At 36.8% G+C, this 23,091-nt stretch overlaps 1 pseudogene; it reads left to right on the top strand.

Annotated features, from left to right (window-relative positions):
* Nucleotides 1-931: 931 nt before the first annotated feature.
* Nucleotides 932-17,289, top strand: LOC121105372 (annotated as a pseudogene).
* The last annotated feature ends 5,802 nt before the right edge of the window (nucleotides 17,290-23,091 follow it).

Genomic DNA, 23,091 nt, shown 5'->3' with positions numbered 1-23,091 from the left:
AATCCATTTATCTACCACATTTTCATCTGCCCTGTATGTACCTTATGCCCTCATTTCTCTACTTAATAAGCCTAAATGTCAAAGAAATAAAGGATTAATAAAAGCATACAATATACAAAATTATTTAATAATACTATCTCCTGAGTTCAAAAAGAACATAAGGAAAATTACAAAATCTGTAAAATTAAATGACAGTATCCACCATACTTTTCTAAGTATATTGGATTCAAATTAAAACTATATCTAAATTTAATACACTACTGCACTTAATATATCAGGAAATAAAAGTTAAATAAGTAAATCAACTCAAGAAATTGTAAAGAAAGAGGTAGTACGAACTTAAAGAACCAAAACAAAAAGAAATGTAAAATAAAAACAGAGATGATAATATAAACGAATGCTGTCTCACTGAAAAGTTTATTAAGATTGACCTTTGGCAAAATTGATAAAGAAAATAAGATAAAATACAGAATGAAAAGGCAGAAACAACCACAGATACAATACAAATTAAAAATGGATTATGAATAACTACCTGCTAATAAATGTAATACCCAGATGAAATGGGTCAATTTGTAGAAAATTATCAAAATGCCAAAGTGGCATAAGAGGGTCTCTGGTAGCTAATTAACATTAGCAAAGGCATGCGTGGAACATATATCCCTAGGAAGTTTATTTGCTGGTCAGAAAAATTAGTAATAGTTGGGGCACACAGGTGACTCAGTCAGTTAAGCGTCCAACTCTGGATTTCAGTTCAGGTCATGATCTCAGGGTTATGAGATCGAGCCCCCATTGGGCTCCGTGCTGCATGTGGAACGTGCTTAAGATTCTATCTGTCCCTCTGCCCCTCCCCCTCCCTCTCTAAAACAAAAAAAGAATTAGTAAACATTGCTGTAAAGGAAGAATTGGTCTTTATAATTTAGGTAAAGTTGACATGAGTTTCCAGCAAAAGCAGGAGAAAGAAGAGAAGGAAGAGGAAGGAGCAAAGTCCAAAGACACTGAAACAGCAATCAAAAATCTCTACTTCCAAAAAGCTTCAGTCCCAGACAGTTTTGCAGGTACTTCCTACCAAACTTGTAAGGAAGATTTAGTCCTATTTTGCAAGAAGTTATTTCAGAAAAAAGTAAGAGTGAAAGCCTATCTAGCTCATTTTATCAGACTAGCATAATCTTATACAATGGGATAAAAACAATAAAAGGAAAAGATAAAGGTTAATTTCACTTATGAACATAGACGACCTAGGAATAAACTTAACCAAAAAGGTGAAAGACCTGTACTCTGAAAACTATAAAACACTGATGGAAGAAATTGAAGACAACATGAACAAATGGCAAGATGTTCTATGCTCATGGTTGGAAGAATTGATATTATCAAAATGTCCATATTACTCAAAGCAACCTATAGATTCAATGCAATCCCTATCAAAATACCAATAGCATTTTTCACAGAACTAGAACAAAAAATACTAAAATTTAGGAACAACAGAAGACCCCAAATAGCCCAAGCAATCCTGACAAAGAAGAACAAAGCCAGAGGTATCGCAATTCCAGATTTCAAGATATACGACAAAGCTGTAGTAATCAAAATAGTATGTGGTCCTGGCACAAAAATAGACACACAGATCAAGAAAACAGAATAGAGACCCCAGAAATAAACTAACATTTATATGGTTATATAATCTATGACAAAGGAGGCAAGAATATATAATGAGAAAAGACAGACTTTTCAGCAAATGGTGCTGCGAAAACTGGACAGCTATATGTAAAAGAATGAAACTGGACCGCTTTCTTACACCATACACAAAAATAAAATCAAAATGGATTAAAGACCTTAACATGAGATCTGAAACCATAAAGATCCTAGAAGAGAACATAAGCAGCAATTTCTCTGACGTCGGACATAGCAACATTTTTCTAAATATGTCTCCTAAGGCAAAAGAAACAAATACTTTATTTATAAAGTGAGAGAGAAAGTAAATTCACTTTTTGATCAGTTAAATATCTTGCAAAGCAGAAGGCAATAAGAAAGGGAGGGGGAAAAGCAGTATCTCATTTCTTTTTTTTCCCCTCAAAATTTCTCGTTCTATATTTGTACATATGACTGTTTGTGGCTGGCTTTCCACACACCTGGCTCTCTTCAAATAAGAAGCACCAATAATTTCTACATCTGTACAAGCTGATGATAATCCTCATAATCAGCCAAATCCCTGTGAATGATCTTTGAGGACTGCAGGGCCTACTTTACATCTGAGTTGGATTGCACGATCCATAATGCCCCACACAGCTGCTTAGGAGGAAGAAAAACATGCTATTTTGCAGTTGAAAAGGAATGAGAAGATAGGTCAGTCAGGAGGAGCACTGGGCAGGTTCCAGAGGGTGGTATGGATCCTGGAATCCTGGTCGCACCACTCCTGCCTTTCCTTGGGAACCAACTTGCATCTACCTTGACACAACAGATACTTTCTCCCTGAAAAGTTATATATTAGTAAGTGCAATGTAATGTGTACATTCTGTGCTCGACCCAATGCCAAGTATTCAGCTTCTCCCCTGGTTTTTTTTCTTTTCTTTTTTTTTTTTACAGATAAAGAAACTGAGCTCAGAGAAGTTAAAGTAATTTATCCAAGGCACTGCAATTAATTTTAAGAACTGGGGTATGTCTGATTCCAAAGACCTTTTGGGCTAGAGGATCGTGCCTCAGATCACATCACTGGTAAATGGCAGAAACCAGATTTAAAGTGACATCTTGACTCCCACATTTTGGTTTTCACCACTTGATGAATAATTGAGTTTATGAACAATGAGTGAAGCGATCAACCAGTGCTGTTTAAGGGGAAACATCCTTGATTAATTTTGTGAGTAAATGTTAATAAATATGCTAATATCAAACTTTTTAATTGGATTTTAGTAATAAATATTACTGTTGCCAGGGGTTAAAGGCAGCATCAAGTCTTAAAACAACTGATTCAGAATAGGTTTTGAAATCGGTAGGATAGGACCCATGGCAGGGACTGAAAGGACACCAGGGGGAGATTACAACATAATCCTACCACATAACTCTTGTGTGCTAAGAAATCTGTTAGCTGGAGTTAGAAACATGAATAGGAAGGAGTACTCTAAAATTAAACATACTGTCTGTGCCTCAGCTTATCTGTATAATGGAAACAATAATAGTACCTATCTCACAGTATTTTGGGGGAGGATTACATGAGTTAACACAGGTAAAATGCCTGGAACAGTGTCAAGCACATAGCAGGCACTTAATAATAGCTGTAAGTAGTATTAATAGCATTACCGTTTCAGTTCCTCCTTTAAAGAAACCAAGCAGTAGGAGTCAGGGGGTGTAACAGCTATTAGTGCTTCCTGAAATGGCAACGGATATATCACATCAAATTAAGAAATGAAAAGGCAAAAGTACATCAACTCCACAAAAATGTGTATTTTTCTAAAATATGTACACCAAAGCTCTGACAAGATAATTTTAAAAATCCAATAAAAATCGAAAGTGTGTCTCTAAGGTTTAAATTCAAAACCACTTCTTAAGCAGAGACAGGCGTGGCTATATCCAGTCATCGTGGGAAGAGCGGGTCTTAATGACCGTCCTTTCTAGGGTTCTGTTCCACATTACCTTCTTGTGACCTGAAAATGTCACTTGCTGCCAGTCTCTCATTCAAATCAACTGCGAAACTGGATAAAACCAGTTCCTTACAGAACCCAGATGCTGTCTCTAACCCAAACTGCGCTCAGTGAGTCCACGTCAGCCTCCTGTCCCCTCTCTGTAGTCAAGGAAAGAGCAGCTGATATCTTAACTGCTGCTCTCTGGCAGAGAAAGCATACACCTGTTGACAGACTGGCGCAAAACAATCTCAATCAAAACTTCAAAAGTAAGACAAGATTCTCCTCAGGCCAGCACCACCTCAGACAGGCTACTGAAAGGAAGACTCAGTGCCCTGGGTTGATAGGATGCTTTTTCCAATGAGTACAGGTGCAAGTCACCATTCTTCCTGAGTGAGGTGTGGTCAGCACCTCCTCAGACAATGTTAGCACAGGAAATCCCACAGAGACCTGCCAGAAATCATCTCACCAGGACAACAGTTCCAGTGTGAGAAGAATGCCTGGATAATGTATTTATAAAAGATGCTGGAGATTTTCAACCTTGGCACATGATATATGTTTATAAATCCATTCTTAAGTGGACACATATTGTAAACAGGCAGGTCAGCTTAACAGGGATATCCTGTAAAATGTCTTTAATAAATACACAATTAAGGAATAGGGCTTGATGGGTTTTCTAGATGGGATTTAGTTATAGCTACCTTCAAATCTGATAGCTCAGGTTGGTTTATTGAAGCTTCTTCTGACCTCAGGAGAATCGCTGTATTCCCCGACTGCAACCACAAGCATTTATCTCATTCTGTTTTTTCTTGATTTTCTAAAGGCTAATTGGGCCAGCTCTACCTACATGTGTTCAGCTTTCCAGTGATTTATTTCATATGTTCCTCCTGCTTATTTCAATTTGGCATTTGTTCCTATCATTCCCGTATGTCAACAGGTTACTTTAAATTTAGCTATCTTATATAGGCCCCCAAGATAACTATGATTTTCATACCAGCAAAAATAGTTATAGAAAAATCACTTCTGTATTTGAATGTGCTATTTAATTCCAAAGAGTTCATTTCCCATGGATCCTTAATTCCTTTTTTTTTTTTTAAGATTTTATTTATTTATTTGACAGAGAGAGAGAGAGACAGCCAGCGAGAGAGGGAACACAAGCAGGGGGAGTGGGAGAGGAAGAAGCAGGCTCATAGCGGAGGAGCCTGATGTGGGGCTCGATACCATAACGCCAGGATCACGCCCTGAGCCAAAGGCAGACGCCTAACGACTAAGCCACCCAGGCGCCCCTGGATCCTTAATTCCTACACAAATGAAACGAGAAACTTTTCTCCCCAAATGGGCCCTAATGGTATCAACTCCTTTTGTTTCTCAGACAAATCCTCTGTTTTCTTTCCTGTTCAACCCTGACTCTCTTCGGAAGAGTGATGATACTGAGTGCTTCATAAACACCGTCAGCCCAAATGGAAGCATACGCTACTCAGAAGTGTTTGTCACCAAATTATATAGATCAGCTTCTTGACACTATTCTCTCAGTGGCTGGATCCCAAAGCCAGCTGCATTCATTCATCTCCTCCTTCTTATTAAGGACTACTGTTCAACTGTTTGAACAAATGGAATGCTTTGAAATGCCCCTTTCTTTAAGAAACTGATATACTGTCATTTTTTTTAAAAAAAGACATAGCATCATTTAAATATGAAAATGTATTAATTTTACAGGAGAGATGATGACTAAATCTTCAAAAGACTTAGTTCCCATAAAAGGTATTAACACCAGCACTCTTGGTGGTGCTCATCAATGAAGCGCTTGATTGATAACAGGGTACCAAGGCTGTGTCCGCACAGAACGAGAACATCTGCGTGCAAAGTGAAAAAGTCAAATATCATGATGCTTCAGTAGTTGACACAAAATAGTCACATTTCGGATAGAAATGTTTCTCTTTTAACAAATCATCTTGTTATCTTAGCATCTGTATTAATAAGCTTACACAGCATTTGGTCTAAAGCACTTCCTAAACCCTTTGGTTCCCCTAATAGCTTTTCTGACAAAGTGACATAATACTATTTGCATTAGAGAGATGCAGTTGATGTCTATAGAGCCAGCTAGGTTTGACTGCCTCATATCCAAGACCAAGGAGCAGGATGGCTTCAGCCTGATTTGTCACTAGAGCATTTCAACTTATTGCGGTATTACGAGCAATGGGTACTGTACGCATTGTTTTGGTGTCCTCTTTGCAGGCGGGGATTTTAGCAGTAAGCTTCAGAGCAAAGTTGTTTCTGTTCTGTGGCCAGGGAAGCTTTGCAACCATTTTGATTTCATCCTGTTACCTTGTTAATTCGTTGACGATAGCAGACATATATTGCATTTGGGCTTTCCCTGTTGCTTGTGAGTAGTTACTGAATTGACCTGCTTTTTAATGCAAACATTATGCAGACTGCAACCAGACAATGGAAAGTCTGTTTGCAACCTGAGCAGGGCTGGATGCAATCTTTCCCAGTGGGTATCTATCATTTCAGGTGCTGCTGAAGAATTCATTGTAGAATTTTCATTTTTCAACTGTTTGTTAAAATCACATACCAAGTCAAATTTAATTAGTTATATTCATCCGGCAGATGGTACAATATTCTATAATAAAGCCTAAATTCCTTTACTTAATTAAGTAATGCATTTCATATGATCTCTTTTACGAATTTCAAAACTGATTCTCCTTAAACAGGCCTGCACACTATTTGGATGCAGGCCCAAACAGGTTAAAATTGATTTAATACTTTCCCCCCAAAGAACATTATGTAAATGAAAGCAAGTCTGTCCTGAGTGACTTATTTTAAGGTCTGCTTCTACATAAATTACATCTGCATCTGGGAGAAAGAGGTGGGAGTGAAATTACGTGGGAACAAATTTCTGAAACTTTGAATGCAACATGTTACAGAGACAGTCATATTTAAATACATACAATTTGTTTTGCACTGGAAGAGCTTAATGTCCATTATCAGTTTGTTGGAACCAAGTCTTTGATAATATTAAGTACATTCTTCATAGCTATAGCAATTTTGCTTGCAGGACAGCCAGTTAATCTGAACATTAGAACTGGAGTGGAGGGTCTATCTCTATATATTAATTATGCATTATTATAGGCATCTGTAACACCCACACCACTTTTGGCAACACGGGATGAATGGAATATTGCGTTCTCAGTAGATCTTGGATGCTGCTTTACCACCCAAGACTCAAAACGGATTTCATTCTTCCCTAAGGACTGTATCATTACATCAGGCATCTGCCCACTTTTTCCTCAGGTGGGATTTGAAACTTGCTAAATTTTTCCAGTCTATGTCAACAACCCATAAAAGGGTACAAACTGATTCACTGAATGCCAAAAGTGGAAGAAATTTTATGCATCTTTTATTCCAGAGAGGGTATGTATTCTGCACATCTGCTGGAATTGCTTTGCTCCAGTACCTACTGTTGACTTAGTAATCATGGTACCTGTGGCTTCTCAATCTTCTTTGATAAAGCCCTCCAGTCATGAAGTGAACCCTCTTTGCCATCCTCTTCTAACTCTTTTATTATGCTCATAAGGAAATTAAGGCACAAAGACTTGTAGTAGAACCCTTCTACTTCGTGACAGAAGTAACTAATGTCCAGGATAAAACTAATAAATATCTCAACCCCTAGCCAAGTATTTTCCTCACTGCATTACGTTACCTCCTGAATGAGAAAAGTCTAGGGTCCAGACTGATGGGGAGGAAACATAGCTAACCTCTACCCTTTTATCTTGAGTAGCTGGGGCCTGCAAATTAAACTGACACAAAACAAATTCACAGGGGGATAAAGCTGCAGTTTTTGTTGATGTTAATATTTTTTATGTGCACAGAAGTGACAGAAAAGAAGTGAAAAGCAGTTAGCCAAGGAGATTATATACCATTTTAACAAAGGGCAATAAATTGTGGAGAAGTGACTAGAAAGTGGAAGGGGGGGATTTGGGCTTCTAGTTGTAATAAATTGTGGGAAAGTGACTAGGAAATATACAAGGACTAAACATTATGGAAGATAAGGGTTATTTTAGTAAGGTTTGTTTATACAGATTCATCTCAGTGTGACTCCCTATCTCTGGTTATAAGAGCTGGACTCTTCTTCCTGGGCACCTTCGTCAAAGCAGAATTTCTCACCTGACAGATAAGGGAGGACAAAGAATTCTTCTTACATCAGTTAATTCTCAGTTGCTTCAGCAACTAATTATTATAGCAACTATCAGCAAAATAATTATTATGCCAAAGTGGCATCTATTGGGGTGGCATAGTCTGAGCCCCTTTAAACTATAGACAGTGAGCATATTTAACCACTATGGTTTTATGTTTCTTAGCTAACTTAGTGAACGTACTAAGCAATCCTTCCAGGCACAGTCACCAGCCATCTGCCCATCATCACCCCCCACTTAATCTCTGGGTGTTTCTTTCTAGGTCCTGCCACTTGAAGTTTCTACATTACAGCTTTACTTGTTATCTTTAAATTATCTAATAGTTTTAGTTTTAGTTTTTTAAAGATTATTTATTTACTTGAGAAAGAGAGCACAAGGAGAGGGAGGAGAAGAAGGAAAGGGAGAAGCAGAGTCCGCACTGAGCAGGAAACCCTACGCAGAGCATGATCCTGGGACTCTGGGATTGTGATCTGAGCTGAAGGCAGACAGTTAACTGACTGAGCCCCCAGGCACCCCAAAATTAACAATATTGTTAATTCTTTTAGTTTCTAGATGGAAAAGATTCTACTTATCTGAGCCTTTTGTTTGAGGCCATCTTTTATGGACCTATGGCCTCAAGTTCTGTGATCAAGCAGTTCCCTTACTCCCAGTTTACTGGATTAAAATGTACTACACAGGCTGATCTCTGAAAAACCCAAGTGAAGTGCAAAGATCAAGTCTTTAAGGAGAAAGGTGTTGCATCTTGTCCTTGTTCTGCTAGATACTGGCAGCAAGACTTTAAACAGAACCATTATGGACACTAAATTTCAATGCATATATGTCACCTAGGCTGGAGTTCAAGCTCAATAAATGGTGTAGTGTTAATGATGATGACGACGACAATGCTTAGTGTTGAAAAACTCCTCTGTTTTATATAGTTTTCTCCAAAAGAACCTAGTTAATTATCTACAGATTTCTTCCTTTCTCCTACTCCTTCCCCCACCCTTCCCCTTTATAAGCACATCAGATAGAACCATACTTAAATACCTACAACATTCATTTCTTTGGGAAAGACAACAATGTCTTGGCTTAGAGAGATTTCACTGACTTCACTACGTGCTAAGATGTAACATTTAAATACCTTACACAAAAGTCAACTTAGATATCTCTTCTTCTAGGCATCAGTCCCTAACAAGCCAGACCACCAGCACCTGGTGTCCAAAGACTAAATTCTAATCTCCTTAGGAGGAGAGTTTGTGTCTTTTTCCGTGTGTCTTGCATCATAGTAGGCAATTATTTCTAAAAGAATAAATGAATTAATGTTATCTGGGATGGAAGGTAGGGGAACATAAGGAGGTCAGTTCCCCAGCCACTATGATTTGGGGATAATTAATATTTGGAAATTATTTGGACAAAGAAATGAAAATTACTTAATTTACAGTGATTAAATTGAAGCTATCTAATTGACCCTTTTCCCTTTGAAACACGAATTGCTGATATAACAAGTTCCCATTTAGATGCACTTAAGCAGAAAGATTCATTTTCCTTTTTTTTAATGAAAAGCCAAAGCACTGGATGATTCATATTTCTAGGAAAATATTCCTATAGGCGTTTTCATCTCTGAATAAACATTCATCTTCAAAAGTATGTTTTTAATAAAAAGGAAGACTGGTGCATTTATTTTATGATGTTTCTTGGTGAACAAGTTCCAGAGATTATTTATTTATTTATTTATTTTTTTAAAAGGTTTTATTTATTTATGTGACAGAGAGACAGCCAGCGAGAGAGGGAACACAGCAGGGGGAGTGGGAGAGGAAGAAGCAGGCTCCCAGCGGAGGAGCCCGATGTGGGACTCCATCCTGGAACGCCGGGATCACGCCCTGAGCCGAAGGCAGACGCTTAATGACTGCGCTACCCAGGCGCCCCATCCAGAGATTTTTTAAAAAAGGTCTGTAGGGCTCACTCTAGACAGACACGTGTCATAGGGAAAGCTTGTCTTTACTTTTATACGCAGAACCAATCAATCGCAGCAGCAAGCAAAGATGGCATAATTGTGCTGTGACTGGATAGATAACAGGAAGGGCTCCAGTGAACTTCTTGGTATAATGAACTAGTAATAAAAATCCTACCACTAGACCTGTATTCTTTTGACTACCCATTTGTCTCCCTATTACAATAAGGACAGCCCTCTTCTGGGAGGGAAATATAAATTATGTTCTTTTTCAGAAAACATTTTGATTCAAGGAAAGTTCAAAAGCATGCCAGAGTGGGAGAGGATATTTCCTACATATATTCGATAAATGGTTCATAGATCGAATGAATATGCTAAAAACATTGAAGGAAAGGTAGATAACCCAACAGAAAAATAGGCAAATGGCTTGAATAGACATTTACAATACAAGGTATTTTGATCATGTCTGTCACAGCTTAACAGGAAACCTTAAAAAGATTAAACCTATTTCCAAGTCAATCTCTGAGTCCCAGAACAAACCTTCAAGATAATTATAGAAATACGAAAATATCCAGCATTTGACAAGTTAAAATTCACACTATTTAGCATTCAATCAAAAATTACCAAGTGTGCAAAGAAGCAGAAAAATATCCAGAATGCAGAGAAAACTCAATCAGTAGAAACAGACCCAGAAATTAAATTACTCAAGTGAAAGTAAAGAATAATACTGAAATAACTTTTTTTTTTAAGAGAGAGAGAATAAGGAGGGGCAGAGGAAGAGAATCTCAAGCAGATTCCCCACTGAGCGAAGAGCCCAACACAGGGCAATCTCACAACCCTGAGATGATCTGAGCCAAACCCAAGAGTCAGATGCTTAACCAACTGAGCCACTCAGGTGCCCCTGAAGCAATTTTTAAAACTGTATTCCAGTGTCTAAGAAGGTAAAAGAAAACATGAGTATGTTAATGAAAAACTGGAAGATAAAATAAAACTGAGCAAAATGTAAATTCTAAAATTTTAGAGAGAAAAAAGATTTCAGGAAAGATAAATAAAGTAGATGGGATTACTAGGAGGTTGGAACGTTAAAGAAAAAAACAGTGGACTTAAGACCTAATAATAAACTTTGCAATAATATTCAACAAAGAAAAAATACGGTTAAAAAAAAGTAAGCTGTGGGACAACTTCAGACAGCTTAACAAATTTGTAATTGAAGTCCCTGAAGGAGAGAGAGAGAGAGAGAGAGAGAGAGAGAGGAGCCAGGGGAGAAAAAAAAATCTTTTAAACAATGGCCAAAATTTTTAAAAATTAGATAAAAATAATAAACTTACACTTCATAGAAGTACAACAAAGCCACCACAAGAAATATGAAGAAATCGACACCAAGACACATCACAAATGACCTGAAACCAGAAAAAATTTAAAAGCAGCTAGAAGAAAAAAAACAAACATTATGTACATGGGGACAGAGATATCAGTGATTGCCCTGGGAGAGGGGAGGAAAGGAGGGACACGATGGAATAATTACAAAGGGACATTAAGGAAACTTTTAGGGGTGATAAATACACTCATTGCCTTGGTTGTAATGATGGTTTCACAGATGTATACATGCCAAAACTTATCAAATTGTACATTTTAAATATGTGCAGCTTATTGCATATCAATTATATTTCAATAAACCTATTCATAACTTCATAATGAGAAACTACTACACAGCCACTAAAATAGATAAAATTAAAAAACAATACCAGGTATTAGAAAAAGTGAAATTCTAACCCACAGTAATGACAGCATAATCAATAACCACGCTGGTGGACCCGGCGTGGCTCAGTTGGTTAAGCATCTGACTCTTGATTTCGGCTCAGGTCATGATATCAGGATCGTGAGATCAAGCCCCTCAGTGGGCTCCACATGCTGAGTGTGGAGCCTGCCTAAGATTCTCTCTCTCTCCCTCTCCCCCTGCTCTGTCTCTCTCTCAAAAATAAATATAATATAATATAATATAATATAATATAATATAATATAATATAATATAATATAAAAAATAAACCACTTTGGAAAATTCTTTGCCGGTGTATCCTAAAACTGAACTTGGAGCATACACTATCCACCAACAATTATACTACTAGGTATATAGCCGGGAGAAATAAGTGCATATGTTTACCAAATTACACGTGCACGAGTAGGACTACTCATAATAGTCCCCCCTACCCCAGAAAATCTCGAAGTCCAACAAAAATAGGGCGGGTAAAGTATGGCATATTCATGGTATAGAAAACTGTACGGAAAGTGAAGGCGAGACTGCTAAACATAACCATCTGGACGACTCTCAGAGACATAATGTTTAGCAGTAACGAAAGAGTATCTATCATAGCATCCCAACGATATAAAGTTTAAAATAGGCACAACGAATTTAGGTGATAGAAGTCATGATGATGGTTCCCTTTATGGGAGGAAGTGACTGGGAGGGAGAATTGGGGGCAGTTGGGGCAATTATGTTCTATTTCTTCATGTGGATGCTGGTAACACATATGTGTTTAATTAAAATTTAAAAAGTAACATACATTTTATAAAAGATCCACAAAACAAAAGGATATATATTAAACATTTAAAAAATGCCTATGGTGGGGAGGGGAAAGAGAGAGATGGAGATAAAAAAGGTGGAAGGAAGGAAGGGATTTAACTGGTTTATCTCCTTATGAAGAAGAATTATTCATATTTATAAAATGTACTGTTTAGTATGAAGTAGTGTGTGCCAGGCATTCTTAGTTTTTCATCTATCCTTACCTAAATGGTCTAAGCTTGCTACAGTCCTCCCATCAACCTTTTTACTACCATCTTCCCCATTAACAATAACAACAACAACAACAAAGGTTGACATTAATTATTTGGTGGTAAAATTAGATAATATGTATAGTTTCAAACACATTTTAAAGAAATCCTGAAATTCTTCAACCAACATGGCAATATCCCTAGAATTCCAACATATTTAATTATGTCATTTGTCCTCAAAACCCATACTTTCATATCCATTTATTATAAAATTCTGAAGCTACTACATGTCTCAATAATAGGCAGCCCACTAATTATGTAGGAAGTCCTAAGGAAAATTTCAGATTTCTGAAGAAAGTTTAACTGTGAGCCCCTTTATATATCTAAAATGGGGGGAGCCTGGCTGGCTTAGTTGGCAGAGCATGTGACTCTTGATCTTGGGGTTCTGAGTTCGAGCCCCACATTGAGTGTAGAGATTAAAATTTTTTTTTTAAATGCACAATGAGAAACAGAACTTATAAATCATAAATCTAAATGAAGATTTTCCAACTGAGAATGGAAATATTTATAACCCCCTAAATTTCTAGTGTACTTTTAAAAGTTCAGACATGGAGGGCCTAGTTGTATTTTTTACTTCATGCTTACCCTTCCCCACCATTCCCCTTCAACAGACGGATAAAGATATCTATCTATATACAAATATATATCTAATGGAATATTATTCAGCCCATGAGAAAAATCAGGTGTGACAACATGGATGGACCTTGAGGGCATTATGCTAAATGAAATAAGTCAGAGAAAGACAAATACTGTAGGATATCACTTACATGTAGAATCTAAAAAGGTAAACTTCTAGAAACACAGAGTAAGTAGAAAGGTGATTATGGGAGGAAGGGGGAAATGGGCAGATGTTGGTCAAAGGGTAAAAACTTCTGGTTATAAGATGAATAAGTCCTGGGGATCTAATGTACAGCATGGGAACTATAATTCACAATGCTGTATTATGAACTTAAGAGAGTACATCTTAAATGTTACCACCACAAAAAAGAAATGATAATTATGAGACACGATGGAGTTGTTAGCTAACGCTATGCTGGTAATCACTTCACAATATATAAATGTATCATATCAACATATTGTACACCTTTGATTTATACAATGTTATGGGTCAGTTATGTCTCAGTAAAGCTGGGAAACAATAGGAAAGCCTAAATACAAATAGATAAATAATATGTAATATATTCATGTAACTGGCAGATCACACAGCCATTAAAAAAGAAAAAACTGTAAAAAAATAAGGTATTATGGATTATTAGCTAGAATGCCAAGCAGAAATCTAGAGTCAAATAATAGTGGAAATTTTTGCTACATAGAAATTCAACTGTGAATTTATTATGAGCATCAAATTACAGTAAAAAGTCCTTAGACTGTTATATCAAAGTTTGAAACAAGTGAGAGTAGGTTCATATGCTCTGACAGAATCAGATTATGTATTACAGTATCTTTAATCCTCTAAGGCAAAGCAAGAAGTAACATTAAAGAAAGGTGTTTGTGCAGAATTCCATGGGAAGTGTAACTCCGGTAATAGGTTTCTATAATGAAATGACACTTTATTAAATTACTGAAGTGTTCACTGCCAGGCATGTAATACATATTCAGTATTATAAAATCAGCTTAAATTTGGGTACTATAACATTCCGGTGCTGAAAATATAGATGTCTCTGCCTTTGAATCTAATCCTCCTATATAGATGTCCGCCGTCTAGTCTGGCTTTAGATGTCAAATGCAAATATTTCAAATTTGTTAAAATGAAGGTTTCCCTAATGGTGAATGAGGTAATTTTGTCACTATACTTCCTCGTCACTGATAATTAAAAACTTAACTTCTTGCAAGATGATACTTTTTAAAATTACTTCCTTCCACCCACACAAAACACTTACTAATTCAGCTCAGGACATTTTATGACTTCATGTGAGCTCCAAATCCTAGCAGTTAGACATATAAACAGCATAAAAACCCATGTTTTATGCAGTGTTTGGCAAACCATAATTGTTCTCTCTTTGGCATTTGCTTTCTATCTTACGTATCTCCTAATCCTTGATGTGCACATTGAAAATGTCACCAAGTCCTCTGAAATTAATCACATCTCCACATCTGAACCAGACAGACCTTGTTTATTTGCCTGAATCACACATATTCTGGGACTTCCAAACTCCAGAAAGTTCCTTAAATTTTTATTAAGTCTAGAAAAATAAGACAAAAACACATACACTCGCCCTGGTAGAAACGACACTCTTTTGTGAGAAATGTTTTCGGGCAGATTAGGAAGAATCCTTTAAAACAAACATACTTTCCAACATACAGCAGAATTATTAGACTTTGGTTTGATTGTTCTTTTGTTGGAGTGGGATAACGTATTGAAGAAGTAGGCCTCTCAAGACAGAGCAGTAAGGAGAAAACACAGTAGTGAAGAAAGATCGATACATATTGACACTTTCCCGTGCAGATGGTATATATAAAAGGAAGACGGAAAAACAAACTTAGGCTCTAACCACCATCAATCTTTGTCATCATTGTGCACTCAGATCTGGCCAAGACAGCAAAGCAAAGAGATGCGTTCATCTTCTCTTACTTCTGATGTTATGAGGGAAGTTTGCTTTTAAGCTATTTTGTAAAGTTGAGTGCTAATTTATTCTCTATGTAAAGAACCTAATTTACGTCATGATTATTTGTTATGCTCTAAAGATAGATAATTGTTCTCACCTTTCCCCTCCCTTAACTCAGCTTTTTAACACCTTTTCTAGAGTCTGCATAGATCATTCTGTCATTTTAAAAATACTCTTTTAGGAAGCTGTCTATCTAATTTGCGACTCGAAGTGCATGAAACATGTTACTATCAGAATTTATAGAATTGTTTTGCCTGTATTTGACTACCACAAATTTTGTCAACAGTTATTGATACTGAATGTAGACCATCCTAGACAAACAGTAGGTGCCCCCTTCTGGTCTAGAGGATTGCAAATGATAGACACACATACATACACATACAGACCTTATTAAATAAGGTAATCATAACAGTATGAAACTACTTTCCAGAATTGATTTCAATTCTCTGAAATTCTGAATTACTTATTATACCCTCTTCCTCTGCAAATTACTAATTAAGGAAAAGAAGAATGTATATACAATGTGTCATACTTCCTATTTATAACAGTCATTGAAAAATACGGTCAGACTCGTTAATTCAAATGAAAGGAAAATTGCTCCATGCCATTGTTTATTTTCAGAAGAACTCAATATCTTCATTTAAATTCAAAAGACAATAATGTAAAACAGAGTTTCATCCTTTATATTCATATTTAATATAATGTATTGCCTAATCACCCACTTAGGATAGTATATACATTTTTTATTTTCTTGTTTCTTACAGGAAGCCATTTTTCAAGGAATATAATTCTCCATAGTATTGGCTTCGATAGAATGCATAACATGTGTTCCTATCACTTCTATTAAATTACTATATTATGTATCGCTTATAATATTTTCATTAAATATAATATTCCCATGAGGTAGACATCTGGAAACACAGTTTTTAGAGAGTTAACTGGTTTTTGAGGGGAAATAAATTGATGAACAAGAGATAGAATGTAGGACTTTGAATGTTGACTAATAACAGAACCCACCCAAAAAAGGAGCAAGAAGAAATAATTAAACGAAATCTGAAGAAGAAATGAACAGAAATCAAGGGAAGCAGGGTGAGGATGACTAGAGGTAAGAAGGAAGAAAAACTACAAAAAGATACAAGATGGAAGGTTAAACAACATGGTAAGGGGCCAAAGCAGAAGGAAGCAGAAGGCAGAGAGCCCAAGCGCCAGAGTCAGAGTCGCACGTGGTGAAGTGTACTTGCTCTAACCTGTGCAGGGGTGGGGGTCCCAGTTCTGGAACCAGGGTGAAGACCAGTGACTTTGATTGGCACTTGGATGCCCTAAGATCATCCAGGAGAGTGAAGTCAAGATCCTGTGCACTCAGGCAGGAGAGATCATGGTAGAAGAGTGCAATGTGCAAAGGGTGAAGTTGCCAGTCACAGTATATGGTGACGTCCCTGGACAATTCTGTGACTTCAAGGATCTGTTCAGTGTGGGTTGGTAAGTCCTTGAGACCAATGACCTTTTCATGGGAGACTTCATGGATCATAGTTTCTGGGCATTGAAACATAGCTCCTATTGTACTTAATGTTCAATATGCTGACCACATCATCAAGATCCTGGGGAACCAATAGAGCCACCAGATCCCCTGGGCATATATGGCTTCTATGAGCAGTGCCTGCACAAATAGGGCTTGGTGACGACCATGCAGTGCTACTGACCTGAGATCTTGGACTAACTTAGCCTGTCAGTCTTTTGCATACACAGGTGCTCTCTCCTCCATCCAAACCCTAGACCAGATTCAGATGACTGACTAAAAGCAAGGGGAGCCCCATGACAGGGCCATGTGTGATCTGCTCCTGTCTGACCCTAAAGACAGCCCATAGGACTGGCTCTTATTTGGCAGTAACATCCAGCCAACAACATTGGCATGATCTGTTATGCCCACTAACTGGTCAGGGAAAGTTACAGGTGGTACTTCAATGAAACTGTGCTCACTGTGCTTTTTCTATCATTGTGGGAATGTGGTGGCCATCTGGGAGCTGGATGAGCATCTCTAGAAAGATTTCATCATCTTCTAGGCTGCCTCACAAGAGGCATGTGGCATCTCCTCCAAGAAGATTGTAGACAACATCCAGTGATCCTTTGGTCCCTCCAGCTCCTCTGGCCCTCAGACCACCATGGCTTTGCCCTCTTCTCCAGATAGAGGCTGGACATTGGGGATGAGGGACTGTTCCTGGCTTGACTCTCCTCAAAGAGGACACTTCAAGAATAAGGACTTTCTCTGGAGAGGCTTGGAGCCTCAATTCCATGCTTCTCTACCTTCTCCCTACTTGAACCATTAAGTTTCCAGTATTTTGTTATTGTTCTTTTTTTTCCTATTTTTTTTGTTGTTGGCTTTTAGATAAAAATTTTGAGGAGAAAAAGGCATTGATTTAATTTTTTAAATGATGAGATTTAAAGGAAAATATTAAAGAAATAATAGTTCAGGAGTTATTTAAATATGGAAAATCATGGAAATATGGCTCTAATGATTACAATTAGAATACACTATTCTATTGCATACTTCTTTCTGATCAGGATCCCTACTTCAAGTTTCCTTAGCTTGTAAACTACCCATTAACTCTGTTATATCTCAATCTATCAGAGAAATTTAATAGCTATGTTGCACTTAGGGATACACATTTCATAATCATCAACTTCATGATAGGCCCTGGTGGGAAGTGTTGGTTACTAGGGATGATATAAAAGGATGTCTATAACACTTACATCTACTTACAGATTCTAGCCTAGAATCAGTTCCAGAGCCCACCTCCAACAAACTTTACCTCTTCAGCCACAAATGTGGTGGCTGTATTAGGACATTCATCACATTCTCATCTTTGCAGTTCATGGAAATGTGTGCACAATAAAATAATAAATAATCTTGTTACTTTTAATACATGTTTGAATGTATAGTTTTGCAAATGACTCTGCTTATGTGGTACAGTATTGGTCAATCAAGAAGTATTTCAGGGTTCCATGAGCAACAAGCTGGTCTCCAACTTCCCATTTTTAAAAACACAAGTGTAACATCTAGATTGTTCCTAAGGTAACTTCATTACCAAAATCCAATATTCATATCTACCTACATCCTTTCTCAAATTGTAGATTTTGCCAGGCCAGGAGACTTTCTGATTAAATGACACCTTTTAGCTCAAGTGCAATTCTAGGGAGAATCAGTGAAATTCTGCTCTAGGGCATGCACCGTGACATAATGAGATTTGGTTTCTGGCTGAATTTAGCTTTGAAGCAGGGGGCTGAAGTTTTCACTGCTTTAGTATGATGTTCACTAGTCTGCAGAACTTTCAGATCTATGCTAGAAAATAATTGCAGAAAAAATAGGAGATATACCATATCTTTACCAAAAAAAGAGTTTAACAAGGCTGGTAGGGTGACATGCATAAATACGTTATAAGAATAGTCTGCACATAGAGGATCCTAAGTTTTGGCTCTGGATTCAAAAGAAAAACTCTCATCTACATAAATATCAAGACAATTCAGAGAAAGGAGAGTCAGCATAAACCAAAGGAAAAAACAAGAGCTTTGAATAAGACAACCCTACGCTCACACCTTAACTGGAATTTTTATTTCTCCTAGGAGCCTTATTTTTTCTCTTTTTACAAAAAGCTTTTGACAGAGACGAGCTGTATTTCTTCTTACCCAGATTTCTGTGTGGCATTTTCCTACTCTCTTATTAGGGCCAGGACAGCTCTGTAAAGCTTTAGGTTTTCTGTAGGGGACTCAGTTCCAGCTTCTGCCTCCACATGCTATAAGAGCCATGTCCTATGTCCTTTTGAGTATTAAAACTCCGGTGCCCAAGACCTAGAGTAAGTCCTGAAGGAGCCAAAATATAAGTGTACTTACCTTTTTGGCTTAGATTTTTTTTTTATTTGGTTTCTTTCTTTTGAGTTAACCCATGTAATTAAAATGTTTTAATCTTCTACTCATGGTTTTTTATGTGTTTGTGGAGGAAAGCTGAGCATCTGGTTAACTTAATTTTCCATCCTGCCAGCATCTTCCGTAAGAGGCATTTTGAGACTTCTGTATTCCTGGTTGTACTTTTCTGCTTTTAAAATATTACTGCTGTCTGTTTTGTGGTAAACCTAAAATAGGCAGTTTTGTGGTGAATGGGTATAAAAAATTGGAATTTGTCTGGTTTTAAGTGAATGAACCCATTGCTAGGAAAAGAAACTGAGGCAGTATTTGAACTCAAATATTATTAACAAACCACTAAATAATATACTATATAATAAACTATATTTTATTGAACAATGAGCCTGAGAAACATATTACAGAATATTAATAAGGAAATATGTTTTCTTTAAACTAAATATTGTCTGATACAGTGAATGATAATTCACAGGAAAAACCTTGGAGATGAAGAATAGTTTTAAAAATCTTCATAAATAAACCAATTTTGGGGAAAAACTATTTTATGATGGGAATATGGGAACATGAATTAGGAAATGCAAAAGCAAAAATATGTATTTCTAATGACTTTGAAATTAATTTTTTACTACATCATATAATCTATTAAAATTAAAAATATTCTCTCCTGGAAAATATGACCTTATAAAGATATCAAGTTAGTACTTCTCTAAATAGGGTATTAACTTCATAGAATTTTTCTCTAATTTTATCTCTTTGATTTTTGTCTGAATTGATTCACTCTTATCTGTGTTTAATCCCTGTCAATAACATCTGGTTGAAAATGAAAAGACAATCTCTTTTGTTTCACAAACAATCATGAGTTTGATTTATTAACAAATTGACTAATCATTTTGGTCAACTGGCTACTTCTGCTGGATCAATATGTTGTATTAACTACCTATAAGACTCAGCTCTGATTTTGTTAGTAACAACACAACCTAGTGAAATCTTTACATCCTATTTTTTACTTTTACTCAAATTTCACAAATTATAGAAACTGTTCTTTTCATAACAATTGGGTTTGAAATGATCAGAATGTCTAAATAGTATCACCGCTCTAGGGAACTGGTTCTTCACGTTGTCTACAAAACTTGTGACACCATTTAATGTATAAGTATGAAATTATTTTTTAAATTTAGAACTTGTAGAAGATGGCTGAAACTCTCAAATCTATACCATCTCTCTGGTCTGGTTATTTGTATGTATTGATCAAGTAATTGAAAATATTTTCAGATAACCACATTTGACATCATAAAGACTTGATTTCAGAGTAATAGAGATAATTTTTTAAAAATTACAATAATTGTGTCTTGCAAAATTATTACCAGTGGAGGATTTTAAGTTCAACTTGCAAGATATATATTCTCACGTCAAAACCTCAACATTTCTATACACTAACAATGAGAGAGAAGAAAGAGAAATCAAAGAGTCAATCACATTTACAATTGCACCAAAAACCATAAGATACCTAGGAATAAGCCTAACCAAAGAGGCAAATTATCTGTACTCAGAAAACTATAGAACACTCATCAAAGAAATTGAGGAATACACAAAGAAATGGAAAAACCTTCCATGCTCATGGATTAGAACAAATACTGTTAAAATGTCTATGCTACTTAGAGCAATTTATACATTCAAAGCAATCCCTATCAAAATACCATCAACTTTTTTCACAGAACTGGAACGAATAATCCTCAAATTTGTATGGAACCAGAAAAGACCCCGAATAGCCAAAGGAATGTTGAAAAAGAAAACCAAAGCTGGTGGCATCACAATTCCGGACTTCAAGCTCTATTACAAAGCTGTAATCATCAAGGCAGTGTGGTACTGGCACAAAAACAGACACAAAGATCAATGGAACAGAATAGAGAACCCAGAAGTGGATCCTCAACTCTATGGTCAACTAATCTTTGACAAAACAGGAAAGAATATCCAATGGAAAAAAGAGTCTCTTCAACAGATGGTGCTGGGAAAATTGGACAGCCACATGCAGATGAATGAAACTGGATCATTTCCTTACACCATACACAAAATAGATTCAAAATGGATGAAATACCTAAATGTGAGACAGAAATCCATCAAAATCCTGCCTCTTCAACCTCGGCTGCAGCAACTTCTTGCTAGACACATCTCGAAAGGGAAGGGAAACAAAGGCAAAAATGAACTATTGGGACTTCATCAAGATAAAAAGCTTTTGCACAGCAAAGGAAACAGTTGACAAAACCAAAAGACAACCTACAGAATGGGAGAAGATATTTGCAAATGTCTTTTCAGATAAAGGGCTAGTATCCAATCTAAAGAACTTATCAAACTCAGCACCCAAAGAACAAATAATCCAGAAAAGAAATGGGCAGAAGACACGAGCAGACATTTCTCCAAAGAAGACATACAAATGGTCAACAGACACATGAAAAAATGCTCCAGGGGCGCCTGGGTGGCGCAGTCATTAAGCGTCTGCCTATGGCTCAGGGCGTGATCCCAGAGTTCTGGGTTCGAGCCCCGCATCAGGCTCCTCGGCTGCTAGCCTGCTTCTTCCTCTCCCACTCCCCCTGCTTGTGTTCCCTCTCTCGCTGGCTGTCTCTCTCTCTGTCAAATAAATAAATAAATAAAATCTTTAAAAAAAAAATGCTCCACATCACCTGGTATCAGGGAAATACAAATCAAAACCACAATGAGATATCACTTCACACGTGTCATAATGGCTAAAATTAACAACACAGGAAACAATGGATGTTGGCGAGGATGTGGAGAAAGGGGAAAATTCTTGCACTGTTGGTAGGACTGCAAGCTGGTGCAGCCACTCTGCAAAACAGTATGGAGGTTCCTCAAGAAGTTGAAAATAGAGCTACCCTATGATCCAGCAATTACACTACTGGGTATTTACTCGAAGGATACAAACGTAGTGATCCAAAGGTGCACCTGCACCCCAATGTTTATAGCTGCAATGTCCACAATAACCAAACTATGGAAAGAGCCCAGATGTCCACTGACAGATGAATGGATAAGGAAGACGTGGTATATATACACATATATACAATGGAATACTACTCAGCCATCAAAAAATGAAATCTTGCCATTTGCAACAATGTGGATGGAACTAGAGGGTATTATGCTAAGTGAAATAAGTCAATCAGAGAAATACAATTATTATATGATCTCACTTATATGTGGAATTTAAGAAACAAAACAGAAGATTGTAGGGGAAGGGAGGGAAAAAATCAAACAAGACAAAATCAGAGAGGGAGACAAACCATAAGAGACTCTTAATCATAAGAAACAAACTGAGAGTTACTGGAGGGGAGGGCATGGAGGGATGGGGTAACTGGGTGATGGACATTAAAGAGGGTATATGATGTAACGAGCACTGGGTATTATATAAGACTGATGAATCACTGAACTCTACCTCTGAAACTAGTAATACACTATATGTTAATTAATTGAATTTAAATTAAAAAAAAGAAGACAAATAAGCCATAATTTTAGAAACAGCCTTAAACAGCTACATAGGATTTGGGGAAAGTTGTTTTTTGTTTTTTTTTTGCACCTAACTTTTGTTATTTCATATTTTCATTCAATAAAATATCTCAATAATATCACACACACACACACACACACACACACACACACACAAAGCCCCTCAACATAATAAAGGCCATATATAAAACACCCACAGCTAACATCATACTGAATGGTGAAAAACTGAGGACCTTCCCTTTAAGGTCAGAAACAAGACAAGGATGTCCATTCACCACTTTCACTCAACATAGTACCAAAAGTCCTGGCCACAGCAATCAGACAAGAAAAAGAAAGAAGTTAAACACTATTTGCAGATAACACAACACTATACGTAGAAAATCCTGAAGACTCCACCAAAAACTAGAAGTAATAAATGAATTCTGTAAAGTGATAGGATACAAAATTAATTCCAGAAATTGGTAGTGTTTTTATACACTAATAATGAAGTAGCAGAA

This window comes from Ursus maritimus, unplaced genomic scaffold (assembly GCF_017311325.1).
Source record: "Ursus maritimus isolate PB19 unplaced genomic scaffold, ASM1731132v1 scaffold_26, whole genome shotgun sequence".
NCBI classification, from domain to species: domain Eukaryota; kingdom Metazoa; phylum Chordata; class Mammalia; order Carnivora; family Ursidae; genus Ursus; species Ursus maritimus.
The sequence above is the reverse complement of the archived record's forward strand: the minus strand, read 5'-3'. Positions and strand labels throughout refer to the sequence as shown.